Below are 12945 nucleotides of genomic sequence, written 5' to 3'. Positions count from 1 at the left end.
CGCGACTCTTCGTCTTCTCGGCCAGTTTTGGCCATTTTTCGGTGACGTTCCAGCTCCCCAAGGGTCGATCTCCCTTCCCCACAGCCGGATCTACACTTCCCTAGCTTCAACCGTCGCGAAAATCGCCGGAATCCGCGATTCAGCCGTCGCGACTCTTCATCTTCCAGGCCAGATCCTCCTCATTTCTGGCGACTTCTCACCTCCCCAAGACCTAATCTGAACTCTCCATCACCAAAACTTTCCATTGGTACCTTCGGATCTCATTTCCGTCACCGTTTTCCGAAGACCCGCCAGAAAATTAACGTTTTTCGGCGAAGTGCGGCTGTTCGTATTCTGGGCTGTCCGTTGGTCATTTTCGCCCTTTCTTCACATCATATCGCTGTCGGTTACCTCCTCTCCACCATGGTCAGCTCCGTTTCCACCGTTTCGGCCTCCGTCATCACCACCATGAGCGGCTAAGCTCCCGGTTGTCTGTTACGACATAGGCGAGATCGAGATTGACTCCACGACTCTCATCATCAGCTCTCGAATAGTTGGATGAGCCAGATTATAGGAAATTTGGTAGTATTGTGCTTCGGATTATATTTGTTTTCGTTTCATGATTGATTTCGATACTTTAATATGATTTGAGCATAACTTGTGATGAATATTGTTGTCCATTGTGATTTAATGTTTTCATAGAACTTGCTGAATGATAAACGTTGGTTTGGAATAATTAAATGATGAATATTGCTTTTCATTACTTCGCATCGATTGTAATTGAGTTGTGTTCGGATTTAATTTAATTTCTACTATTGTTGGTTGATTGGATATTACGTGTTGACAAATTGTATTTGTTAATCGCGTACCAACTAGTGGTATTGCCTTGTAGCGTTTATCGAAGTTCAATGATAGTCTTTAACCAATCGAACTTGAGTGATCGGGTGAGACATGATAGATTATACCTAGAGTGTCGGGAAACTATTTCATTGATTTACCTTGCCTTGTAGGTTTAGGGGATCGTAGAAGGTGGAGGAGAATTGTGTGAGTCGGTCTCGTGTCGAACCAAAACCATAACGGCAACATTTTTATTATACAGTCTTTATTTGTTTTAATTTCACTATTTCATTATTTGCATTTAGTCTATTTAGTTTCATTAATCCATTGCCAATTTCATTTCCGCTACTTAAAATACATTAGGTTGTTAGTCTTGCTCCCTGTGGATTCGATCCTGCTTACCGCTACTACGGTATTTAGGTTTAATTTTTAGACCGTGACGATCGGTCTAACAGTATCAGTTGATAAGAGCGAGTCGACTCGTGTATTAAGAATCGAAAGTAATCTCAGCCCTCAGCTCGTTACAGATCTGACGAGCTTCCTCAAACAGAATATTGATGTTTTTGCATGGACTCATGCTGACATGATCAAGATAAGCCTGAATGTAATACGTCATGCGCTCAACATTGACAGTGAGATCAAGCTAGTTCGCCAGAAAAGAAGAATGATGGACCTAGAGCGTTATATTGCTCTTAAGGTTGAGGTGGATAAGCTCCTTTTAATCGGGTTCATTCGGGAGGCTCATTACCCAAGTTGGGTCGTCAATGTTGTTTTGGTCAGAAACCCAATGCTAAATGGCAAACTTGCATTGATTTCACTGATCTCAACAAAGCCTGTCCGAATGAAAGTTTCCCTTTGCTCAAAATCGATCAGTTCGTTGATGTCACTTTCAGGCACGAGCTGTTAAACTTTATGAATGCCTACTCGGGGTATAATTAGATCCCGATCTATGTGCCTGACGAAGAGCATACCTCGTTCGTTACAGATCAAGGACTATACTATTATAAAGTCATGCTATTCGGTCTGAAAAATGTTGGGGCAATTTATTAGCATTTGGTTAACCGTATGCTTTCCGAGCAAATCGGGAAATCAATGGAATTCCACGTCAATGACATGCTGGTCAAGTCATTTGTCGCTTCAGATCACATAGCCAACCTCGCAGAAATGTTTGACAACTTTGAAGATATAGAATGAAACTTAATCGTTTTAAATGTTCATTCGGAGTATCCTTAGGGAAATTCCTAGGGTATATGGTTAACCATCAGGGAATTGAAGTCAACCCTAAAAAGATCCAAGCTCTCTTAGATATGAAGAGTTTCATCAATCGAAAGCAAATTCAGAGCTTGAATGGGGGAATAGCGGCTCTCAGTCGCTTCATATCAAGAGTGACATATTGTTGTTTGTCGTTTTTCAATATACTTAAGGCTAACAAGAGATTTGACTGGACTTCAGAATGTGAGCGAGCTTTCCAGAGTATAAAAGGGCATGTCGAAAAGCCACCTCTCTTGTCCAAGCCACTTCCCAAGAAAAACTTATTTCACTACTTGTCCGTCTCTCAATATGCGATTAGCATAGCTCTAATCTGGGAAGAAGACAGAATTCAATGGCCAGCATATTATATGAGCAAGCAACTACTGGATGCCAAGTTTTTCAGAAGCTGGAGGCTTCGGGTAAGTTGCTTAAGTGGGCTATGGAACTAAGTCAATTCGATCTACATTACAAATCGAAAATAACAATCAAAGGGCAAGCTGTTGCTGATTTTATTTTGGAGTTCTCTCATCGGCCAGATCAGGAATCCGAACAGCCAGCCAGCGAAGTTGTCCAAGAAACTGTTCGAAACTTGTCAACCTGGAGAAGAGAATATGATCAATTATTTGAAGAAAGCCAAGGCCGCACTCGTGCCCTTCAAACGTTATACAATCAAGCAAATCCTAAGAGACAGTAACTTTATCACGGATGCTTTGACAAAGATAGCCTCATCGTTGGATTCTGATACTCCAGACAGTAATCCGGTTCGATACATCAAGGTTTCTAGCATCAACTCGCTTGAGCAGGCCATAGCTACAACCGAATCTATTTCCTAAATGACTCTGATTATTTAGTATCTTCGAGATGAAATTTTGCCCGACAGCAAGACTGAGGTAAGACTTCTGCAAACTCAAGCTACTCGTTACACTCTCATCGAAGATTAGTTGTATAAGCGAGGGTTTAGCACTCCCTTCTTCCGATGTGTGACAGATGATGAAACAGACTACATCATGAGAGAGATACATGAAGGGATATGTGGTAATCACACTACTGCACGATCTCTCGACAATAAAATAATCCGTCAGGGATATTATTGGCCCTTTCTTCATGAAGATGCCTTCAACTTTGTGAAGAAGTGTGATATAAGTGCCAGAGATTTGCGAACATCCCGTGAGCTCCTTCCCACTAGTTAACAACGATGACCAGTCTTTAGCCATTCTCTATGTGGGGAATTGATCTCACTAGACCCATGCCAACCGGTAAAGTGGGCGTCAAGTATACAGTGGTGGATTATTTCACTAAGTAGGTCGAAGTAGAGTCTTTGACCGCAATCATTGCAAAGAAGCTTAAAGACTTCGTCTTCAAGAATAGAGTGTGCCACTATGGGACTCCTTATACGTTTATCTCTGATAATGGGAAGTAGTTCGACAATAAAGAATTCAAGTAGTTTTACAAAAAGCTGAGGATTCATAAGAAATTTGCCTTGGTAGCAAGACCGCAAGCTAATGGTCAGGTTGAAGTTGTCAATAAGACTATCAAGCATACATTGAAGGTCAAGTTTGGCACGGTCAAGGGCAATTGGGCTGATGATCTACCAGAAGTTCTATGGGCATTTAGAATAATTCTGAGAACCTCTACTGAAACAACTTTCTCACATGCGAGGCAATGGTTCCAGTAGAAGTAGGGACTGGTTCACTTCGGAGAGAATTGTTCAATGAAACAGACAATGAAGCACTCTTACATGCAAGTTTGGACTTAGTTGAAGAACACCACGACAAAGCTCGGTTAAGGATAGCTTCCTACCAGTAGCGGGCGAAAAGATTCTTTGACTCTAAAGTTAGGAGAAGAGACTTCCAGGTTGGTGACCTAATTTTGAAAGAAGTCCTTCTCGACACAAGATAACCAAGTGCGAGGGTATTGGGACCTAACTAGGAAGGCCCATATCGCGTCGCTAAGGTAATACAATCGGGAACATATTATCTTAAGAGGCTTAATGGTTCTGAAGTGCCGCAAGCTTGGAATGCTGAGTATCTTCGCCCTTATTATCAGTAATTCTGAACTTGCTTATAGCTTAATCATTTTTTTTACTTGTAAAGTTTTCATTTTTGTAAATTTCATGAATAAGATTGTTCCAATTCTCCTCAAAGGAATATATGTGTCTTAATCTCAAGTTTTTAACAATCTTTTTATTTATAACATTTTACAAGTTCAATGATCAGATATGCTATATTTGTTTTGTGAAGTGCTTAAGTTATAAAAGTACTATCACAATTAGTCAAAATTCCTTTTTATATATTTCATAAATATGTACAAGGGACGACCAGGAGCTACATTAACAAAACATAAGCAAAAAAAAAAAAAAAAAAAGACAATATTTAAGAAGAGAAGAGAACGATCACTGGTCTCCATTTCCGGGATCCCTGGCTGTGACCTCTTGGTCATTTAGCTGATCGCCAACCTCCGGGTCATTTGCTCGATCTTCAAGAATATTCGTTTTTGGTTGATCGTCCTCCAGGGCAAGCTCTTGTCCCTCTCACTCTTCGGCCTCAAGCATAAAAACGAGAGTGGCTTGATACTCATCAAAACGGTCGGAGATATCCATGTTTGGATTTCTCGGCCGCAAGTTGTAAATAGCTTGTATTGCCCAGTGAACAGCCTTCCTCTCAAGCTCAAGGTTCTGTCGCTTCATCTGCTCGGTCAATGAAATGACTCGCCCTTGAGCCAGCTCAAGGTCCGTCTGTAGTGCCCTCTTCTGCTTTCCTGAGTTTTCCCATAACTCAGATCAAGTCTTTTCTGCTATTTTTTCATGCACTAAGCTCGCTTGCAGCTCCTTTTCTCTCTTTCCCAACTCTTTGGTGAGCCTCGTCATTGTCCGTTAGAGCTCCTTGTTATCGTTATCTTTCTTCTAGAACTCGGTCTTCTGAAAGTTAGCTGCTTGTAGAGCAGAATTCCTTTCTATCAGGTACAGTTTGTCTAAATGTGGGAAACCTTTGCCTCTGTATCTGAAGCCACGAGATCTTGCTTCAGTTTGGCAATTTCTTCCTTAAATTTGTGGAGTTTGCCAGCAAAATTGATCTTCATCTTCTGTTGGGCCACATTCAGGGCAAGCAAAGATTGCATGGAAAAGGAAAAAAAAAGTTAGTTTTTTAAGGTCTTAAAAAATTAAAAGGTCGATTGTAAGGAAAATTCCTCGAAGAGAGCAAGACATTTTACCTGGCTTCGCATTTGAAGGGCGGTGGTCACCAGGTCGGTGAGTTAAGAAGCCACGAACCTATCAAAGGTTGTGGCAAGTTGGCATTCTAAGAGGGTGTAAACCACGGGCCGTAAATGGTCTGGTAGTTGCCCTAGTAGATCCAGCATGGACAGGTTTAGCCCTATAGGGGCAGACCCCCATCCGACCCGTTGCTCGTCTGTTTCCCCTTGAGTGGTCGTGATCAGTCCTTTTTCCCTTTGTGAATTCCCAAGGGCAGCTGAAGTCCCAGGAGCATCCCTTGAGGGCGCCCCCATAAAGAAGACTTGATAAGGCTGAAGCATGTCTGGCAATACCCCAAAGCCTTCTGATTCAGACTTAGTTTCTTCTTCGGTGGGTATTTGCTTTCTTTTCTTAGTCTTCTTCTTCAAAGTGCGAGCAGCCGCAGACCAAGGAGCTTCCTCACGTCGCTCGGAAGGTTGTTGCCTTTTAACACCAATTCATATCCCCCTCGTTGGGACATCGCTGGAGGTCACTCCAGTTGGTTCAATTGGATTAATCCTAGGGAATGTGAACCCCCCAGGTTTCTTCAATGTCTTGGAGGCCTTTGTTAGCATAGTCACTGCATGACATGAAAAGGCATCAGCAAAGAAAGTCTTCTTTTACTAATAAAGACTTCGGGTTTTTTCAGCGTAGGAGATAATTACGAGCTGGGGCTTCCAAAGATGCCTCGAGGCTGAAAAAACCGTACTTTTGCAGGTTGGCAATAGTCACAAGCAACTTTGCTTCATAACTCTGGTTGAGCAATCGACCAAATGTTTCAATGCGGCTGAAGTCTGTTAGCGTCGATAATTTGGTTATTTTGTTTTCTGCAAGAAAGAAAAAAATTCATTAGCCTTATTTATTAAGGAGGAGATAAAGATAAAGGATAAGCAGTTTGGAAATTAAAAGTAAAACCTACTCGGCTCCTTAAATTTACAAATTCCATTATACTCGAAAAAGAAATACTTGGTTTCGTAAGCCCCGACGTTGTTGGGGTAACCAAATATCCCTCCTTCGATCGTAGATCGCTTGGAAAGATAGTATGAATCCTTATCTTTACTCTTCTTTAGATAATAAACGCAGCCGAGTTCCACTGTTATTGGCTCGCTGAGGTTGCGTTTGTCAAACGTGATATACATAGCGACCACTATCATATACGCATTTGGCATTAACTGGAATGGTGTGACCTGAAAGTGATTGAGGATCGACCTGATGTAGGGGTGAAGGGATATCCTCACTCTATATTTGAAGATCACTTCCGAGATCGAAGCCACTCCCTCGGGAGGGCCCTGAGTAGTGTGCGACCAGTGTTGGAAGACATTTATGTTGATCGCATATTTGTCTATCGCTTTTTGTATCTCATCCTTCATAACTGTTGTTCGTACCACCTGCCTGGGACCTGTTGAAATGCCCGATAGTTACGAGCCTCCCTCTCCGGCTGTCCTCGCCTCAGGGATGTCCATTGCTCTTAGAGTCTGAAAATGTGCAACATGTAAAGGTGACTCAGTCTCCATTTACATTACCTCGTGCAGCGACTCAGAAGAGTTAAAGAACCCTGGTTTCTCTTCCATAACCGCCAAAACCCTAAAAATTCTTAAGGGTGATTTTCTAAAGATTTACGCTCTAGGTTTCAACTCTTAAGAGTGTTTCTTTTTAAACACTACCCGAAAATGTTCACTTTCTAAACCTGCTAGATGTTTACACCTACCATTACTGTAAAAACTAAGTTTTCTAACAGGAATGAAAAGAGAAAAGGGAAAGAATTTTCTTTACCTCTTGATTGTTAGGAATAGATGTTCTATCATAGCGATAAGTGCACATTAACCAGGAAGAGGATGAACTAATCTTTTGAGTGTAAAAACGCTACTTTTTCTCTCTGAAAGTTTAAGTTTAGTGAAAAACTTGAAATGGGCTTAGGGTTTTATAGGGAGGAAAAAGACTCTTAGTTTCTTTTATAAGCGACGTTTGGGCGGGATGTATTAACAGCCGTTGATCGTGATCACATGTCATCAATCTATGCAAAGAGTAACTGTGACGCTTTATGGAGATCAACCGATGTTTCCCTTTATTGAAATCGTCAAACGTCGGCGTAATTATCTCCTCCACATTAAATGTGCCCTTATCCGCATTTAATACTTCAAAAGAGAATGTCGTTTCGCCTGATTTGCATTTAATCCTCATGGATAACACTTATTGCGCAAAGACACGTTTGTCAGATAAAACTTATTTTATTGACCAGAACAACTGTTAAACGCAATGGATAACATCTAAAGAGGTCGTTCGAATAAAACACTCTTCTCCTCGTGTCAAACTTGAAGCAAAGTGATTCTTAACTTCTAACAACGAAATGTCCAAAATGTTTTCAGGTCGTGAAAGTTAGATAAAGTTCAAAACATGTTGTTATAGCACTAAGCGAGATCCGTCATGGGTCGCTGAACCTTTAAGAGCAATCACCTCAGGTCGCTTGTGTAACTCTCGAAGATTCATGTCGCGACCTTTATTCAGTTCGCTGGTCGAGTTAAGCCATCAGCCTCATGTCATTTGTAACAATATGGTTGTCCTCAACTGTTAGTTCGAGCAAATACTCCTCATACTAAAGTCAGGTCGTGGCATAATCATGAAGTTCTCAAGATTCAATTCTTGAAACTTAAGAACTGGGGAGCTTCTGTTATGCCTAAAAGGTCAGGGTTAACGTAAGCTTACATCAGTAAGCACCAATCAGAGTTCAAGAAGGTTTTGCGTCGTCTAGGAGTTGCCATATTGCCCCAAGACAGAAAGAGTATGGTTGTCACCAACTTAGCAGATTCAGGTTTTGTCTATGAGTGAATAAGGGCTGCACACATGTCTAAGCCCAAGGTAATTTAAGGATATCTCCTAAGTTATTAGCCAATGGGACGCAAGGAAGGACTTGCACGGCGCCTACCCACTTGCAGATTTGTAATCATTAGCTTGAATTCCTCTACTATTAATAGAGGACTCCCATTCTCATTTTCAGGATTCTGATACTGAACCCACATTCTGATTGTAATCTTTATTTTCAGAGCAAAGATAACTTGCGAGAAAGAGATTGACTCGAGATTCTATCTGAATACTCAATTATTATACCTTTGCTCATTGTTCACTATATGTGACCTCCTGTAATCTCTCATATATAAAATAACAGTGGATGTAGGATTCGTTTTAAGCATCCGAACCACTTTAAAAACTATCTCTCATTTATTATTTAGTATTTGCATTCGATTATCCTAAGAGTAGCTTAGCACTTTGCACGTGCAAGTCGTTGGTGTCAAAATCAAGCATCAACAGATTACAATACTTAGAATAAATCTAAACAATATTTGTGAATCTTAATTGCAAAATGCACTCAAAATAAGTTTAAATTTATTTAGGAGTGATGTTATTTAAGCTTCGTTATTACAATCTCACGTTTATGACATATAAATTAGGAAGAAAATCATCAAATTCATTCGTATTCAAATAATCATGTCTATCGGTTTCAATTATCAAACAGCAAGGATTTGCAAATCATTCATGTGTTTCTTCTGATGAAGGTCCCCAATAACTAATCAAATTATTAGCGCACCGCATACACAACCAGAACTATCTCGTAGCAGAGGTTGGGATTATCATAGTTAAAGGTTGAGACACAAACTTCTTCAAATCCCAGTTCATACTGAAATGTTTTCTACTAATGTATTGCTCAAGAGAGTAAGATTTGCAAGCTTTACATGTTTCATCTCCAAGAATTTGCATTTATGTTATCGAGTTACTTAGATAGGAATTAAACAAAGAGTAAACGACTTTTTCCCACGCAAGGTTTTCCTTAATGACACTTTCCCATCCAAAAAGTTTTAAAATACAACTTTTCCACCCAAAGTTTATATATACCCAAAATACATTTTACTTTCTCAACCAACGTTTGGCGAGTTACCAAGAGCCAATTTAAGAGGGGTTTTGTAGAGTGGAGGCTGGTGGATCGAATGGTAATGACCGATTGAATATTCGCTATCAGAATCAACCAAAAATTAGCTAAGAATAGGAATCTCTAGCTTTGTGGTGGCCGACAATTTGCGAGAAATAAGATGCTTGAGTGAAAGGAGTTTTGTAGAGAAGAGACCGAAGGTTCGAATGGTGGTGATGGAGAGAATTTTTGTCAGCTATTAACGGAATATAAACTTTCAGTGGGAAAGTGGTATTTTGAAACTTTTTGGGTGGAAAAGTGTCATTAAGGCAAATCTTGGGTGGAAAAAAGTTGTTTACTCATTATACAAAATAGGTTTAGAAGTTAATTTTATTTAGTATGGGTTTAAAAAGATATTAAATGACCTCTGCCTTCGGTTATAAGCCCAAACTTAGTGCGAAGGTCCATGGAGCAATGCCTAATTGGGCTTAAAACAAAGGCCTGGTTCTAATTGAAGTGAAAGCGTGTTATATTTTCTACTTGTACTAAATTAGAATGACAATGGTAGGCATCCTTAACCATCCAAGATCCAATTATATTCCCATGACTTAATTTCCCATCCTCCTCCCTTTGTCAGGAAAATAATTGTCACTTTGTTTACATACATAAGTTCGATAAGGATTTCGTCTTCTTTAGCATGATTTATATTGTATGATTAGCCATTGTTATTTTAGATTTATATTGGAATAATGATATCACATAAGCCTACCATATACTATTTATTTAACTAAATCAATTACAAATATCAATGATGTTGAGTGACTTCAACTTTAAGCACCAAAAGAAAAGGTTTTTACAATCCAAAGATTACTATGATGAATAATTCTATCAGTATCAAGTAACTCTAATCATAAACATCCTCTAGTCTTTGAAATTGTAAGGAATTCTAGAAACTCTTTTGCTTTACTGCAGCAATTAATTATTCCATTATATTCTGTAGTTAAAAATATTTCTTTTTAAGTTCTCATTTACTGAATGAAATCATATTATAAAATATCCATTTGTACATTTCTTTTTTCTCATATTATGAAAATCCGCATCAACTTATGATACTCAATTCATTTTGAAAGAATTGAGTATGATGTATGCATAATTAATGAAAATTAGCAAGTAATAAATTAAACTACAAAGTAAAATAATCAAAAAAAATTTTTAAAGTGGTTCAGCGACTTCAAATCAAACCTATGTCCACTATTATATTATTCAAATGATATTCTCATTGATTTCATGAGATAATGTTTATCCATGATTTGAAAGATAACTGTTCAACAGCTCGCTCCAAGCTACTGCTTGCTTCGAGCTGATCGCGCATCCTTGCACAACATTATCTATTCAACTATTGTCAAGATTTACAATTATATTTAAGAGATACATATATGTATGATTCATTATCGATCATCCTAGGTTACCAAATTTTTTGCAAATAGTTCTCAACTTAGAAACTAAATAATTTTTTTCTTACACTTTAATATTTAAATATCAATCCTTTTAATAATATGATCTCAACAAACCATATGCCTTTTTCCCAGTATGGGTTAAAAGCATAATCACAAGAAAAAAAAAATTGAAACATGAAAGTAAATATTAAAAATATAAAAGAGAGTATCTGACAATATCTCAGCGTTAACTAAAAATATTCCTTTGTTTTTATCTCCAATCACTAGAAATATTCCAAAAAGAATACGAACACTTTGTACAAAGACAAGTAAGAATCTTGTGTGCAAACACCACCACAACAAAGGTTGCTGCCGACCGCCCATTCTGTGATTCTTCAATACATTAATTGCTTAATTATCAATTTAATGTATAATTACCTCATTAATTACTTAATTTGGCCGACCCTCTTCCTCTTACCATCCAACTAATCTTGTCTCCTTCATTTATTTGAATTCCATATTCCACGTGGCAATTACAAATGCATTTGTATGCTTATGTGTGTCTTCTCTTTATCATGGCAATTTGTTTTAAATAATCATCGTTTAGAAAAGAAAAGGATTTGGTGGAGAAACTTCTGTAATGTAGTTTTCAATTTGAGCATCTTCCTTTATGATATATATATTAATAAATTTGACCCAATCACAGGCTGTAGGTAGAGCCCTAATTAAATAATAGTTAAATGAATTGGGTTAATGAAAATAAGTCAACAAACTTATGTACATGATGTGAAAAGCCCTAACAGCCCATGTGGATATCATCTAAGTAGGGCCCTTTTTGTCTATATCAATATAATATATGGTGGGATGTCTTTGCATGTATCATTAATTTGAGAAAAAAGAAAAGGACAAGTAGACTAGAACCCTAAACCCTTCAAATAAAAAGGGGAACCAAAAATTAATTATAACTGTATGATCTGACCTTATAACTGCCTTAGCTAATGCAAATTTAATGGCATTCAATAAAATTTTAAAAGCTGAGAAAGTGACCCATAATGGTGTGTTGATGTATAGGCGGAATCCAGCTTTTCCATACATTGTCGAATATAAAATCCAATATTAATTATAACTCTATGATCTAACCTTATAACTGCGACTGCCTTAGGTAATGCAAATTTAATGGCATTCAATAAAATTTTAGAGCTGAGAAAGTGACCCACAATTGTATTATTGACCTAAAATGTGGAATTAATTGTATAAGTTTTTTTTAATACTACCACCAATCAGTTATATAATCTATCTTATTTTAACCAGTGAACTTTTCACACTAATGTATCATCACTTCCACATTTTTATTATTAATCTCACATTTAATTTTTTTTTGGGTAATCGAAGTATTCGAATCAATTTACGCGTATTTTAACTAATCCTCGAAGTCCATTAGACATCCTGCAAGCCCAAAAACCAGGTAAACCACAATTTTATCGTGGTAAGTGACCCTAATGTTTGAACCCAGAAACTCAAAAAATAGAACAAACCTCTATAACCGCTAGTCCAATCCACGTTATCTCAAATTTAATGTTACTTAATACCTTCTCTCCACTTTATTTTTCACGATTTTATATACCGTGCCCTCTCTTATGTTATGTTGAATCTTTTAGTTTGTCTAAGTAAGCCACCCTGCAGCTTTTGTGGTGGAATTGAAGGAGATACATTGCCGTTTTACAAGTTCTATGGTCGAAATCGAAACACGGGAAAGCAGAATTTGGGTTTCGGGTGTATGGAAAGAACAGTAATAAAATCAAAGTGAAGAGCTGCCTACCAGGGAGTTGAATAAGACACTTTAAACTTAAAATGCATAATTGGTGCAAAAAGCGACCTCCCCTTCCTTTTTTTTAAGGGAAAAGAAGTTGAGGTAAAAGCAATAGTATTATGGAGATGCACATGGCCCTGTAAATGCCAGACAAGATTATGGAAGATAACTTTTTTCCCAGTTTTTCGATAGAATAATAGCTTTTTAGAATGGAAACTGACTGTAAGGCTCCATGAAAATGTTTAGTCTTTCCTCTTGAGTGAATAATTTTTGAGACAGAAAGAGACTTGCAACTTCCCATACAAAGTAAACCCAGTATAAGTTCCACTCAGTCCAAAAAGGAAGAATCTCAAATGCGATTTGACAGAAACAAGCAATTATGGGATGATAGTGGATTAGAAATAGATCTGATTTCATTATCAAGTGTTTAGTTGGTAAAATTTGGTGGTGTTGGTGGTGGACCAAATAGTATGGTGTTCATATAATAGTCGGATACCGACGC

This window comes from Pistacia vera, unplaced genomic scaffold (genome assembly GCF_008641045.1).
Source record: "Pistacia vera cultivar Batoury unplaced genomic scaffold, PisVer_v2 Contig723, whole genome shotgun sequence".
NCBI lineage: Eukaryota > Viridiplantae > Streptophyta > Magnoliopsida > Sapindales > Anacardiaceae > Pistacia > Pistacia vera.
Note: the sequence above shows the minus strand (reverse complement) of the source record.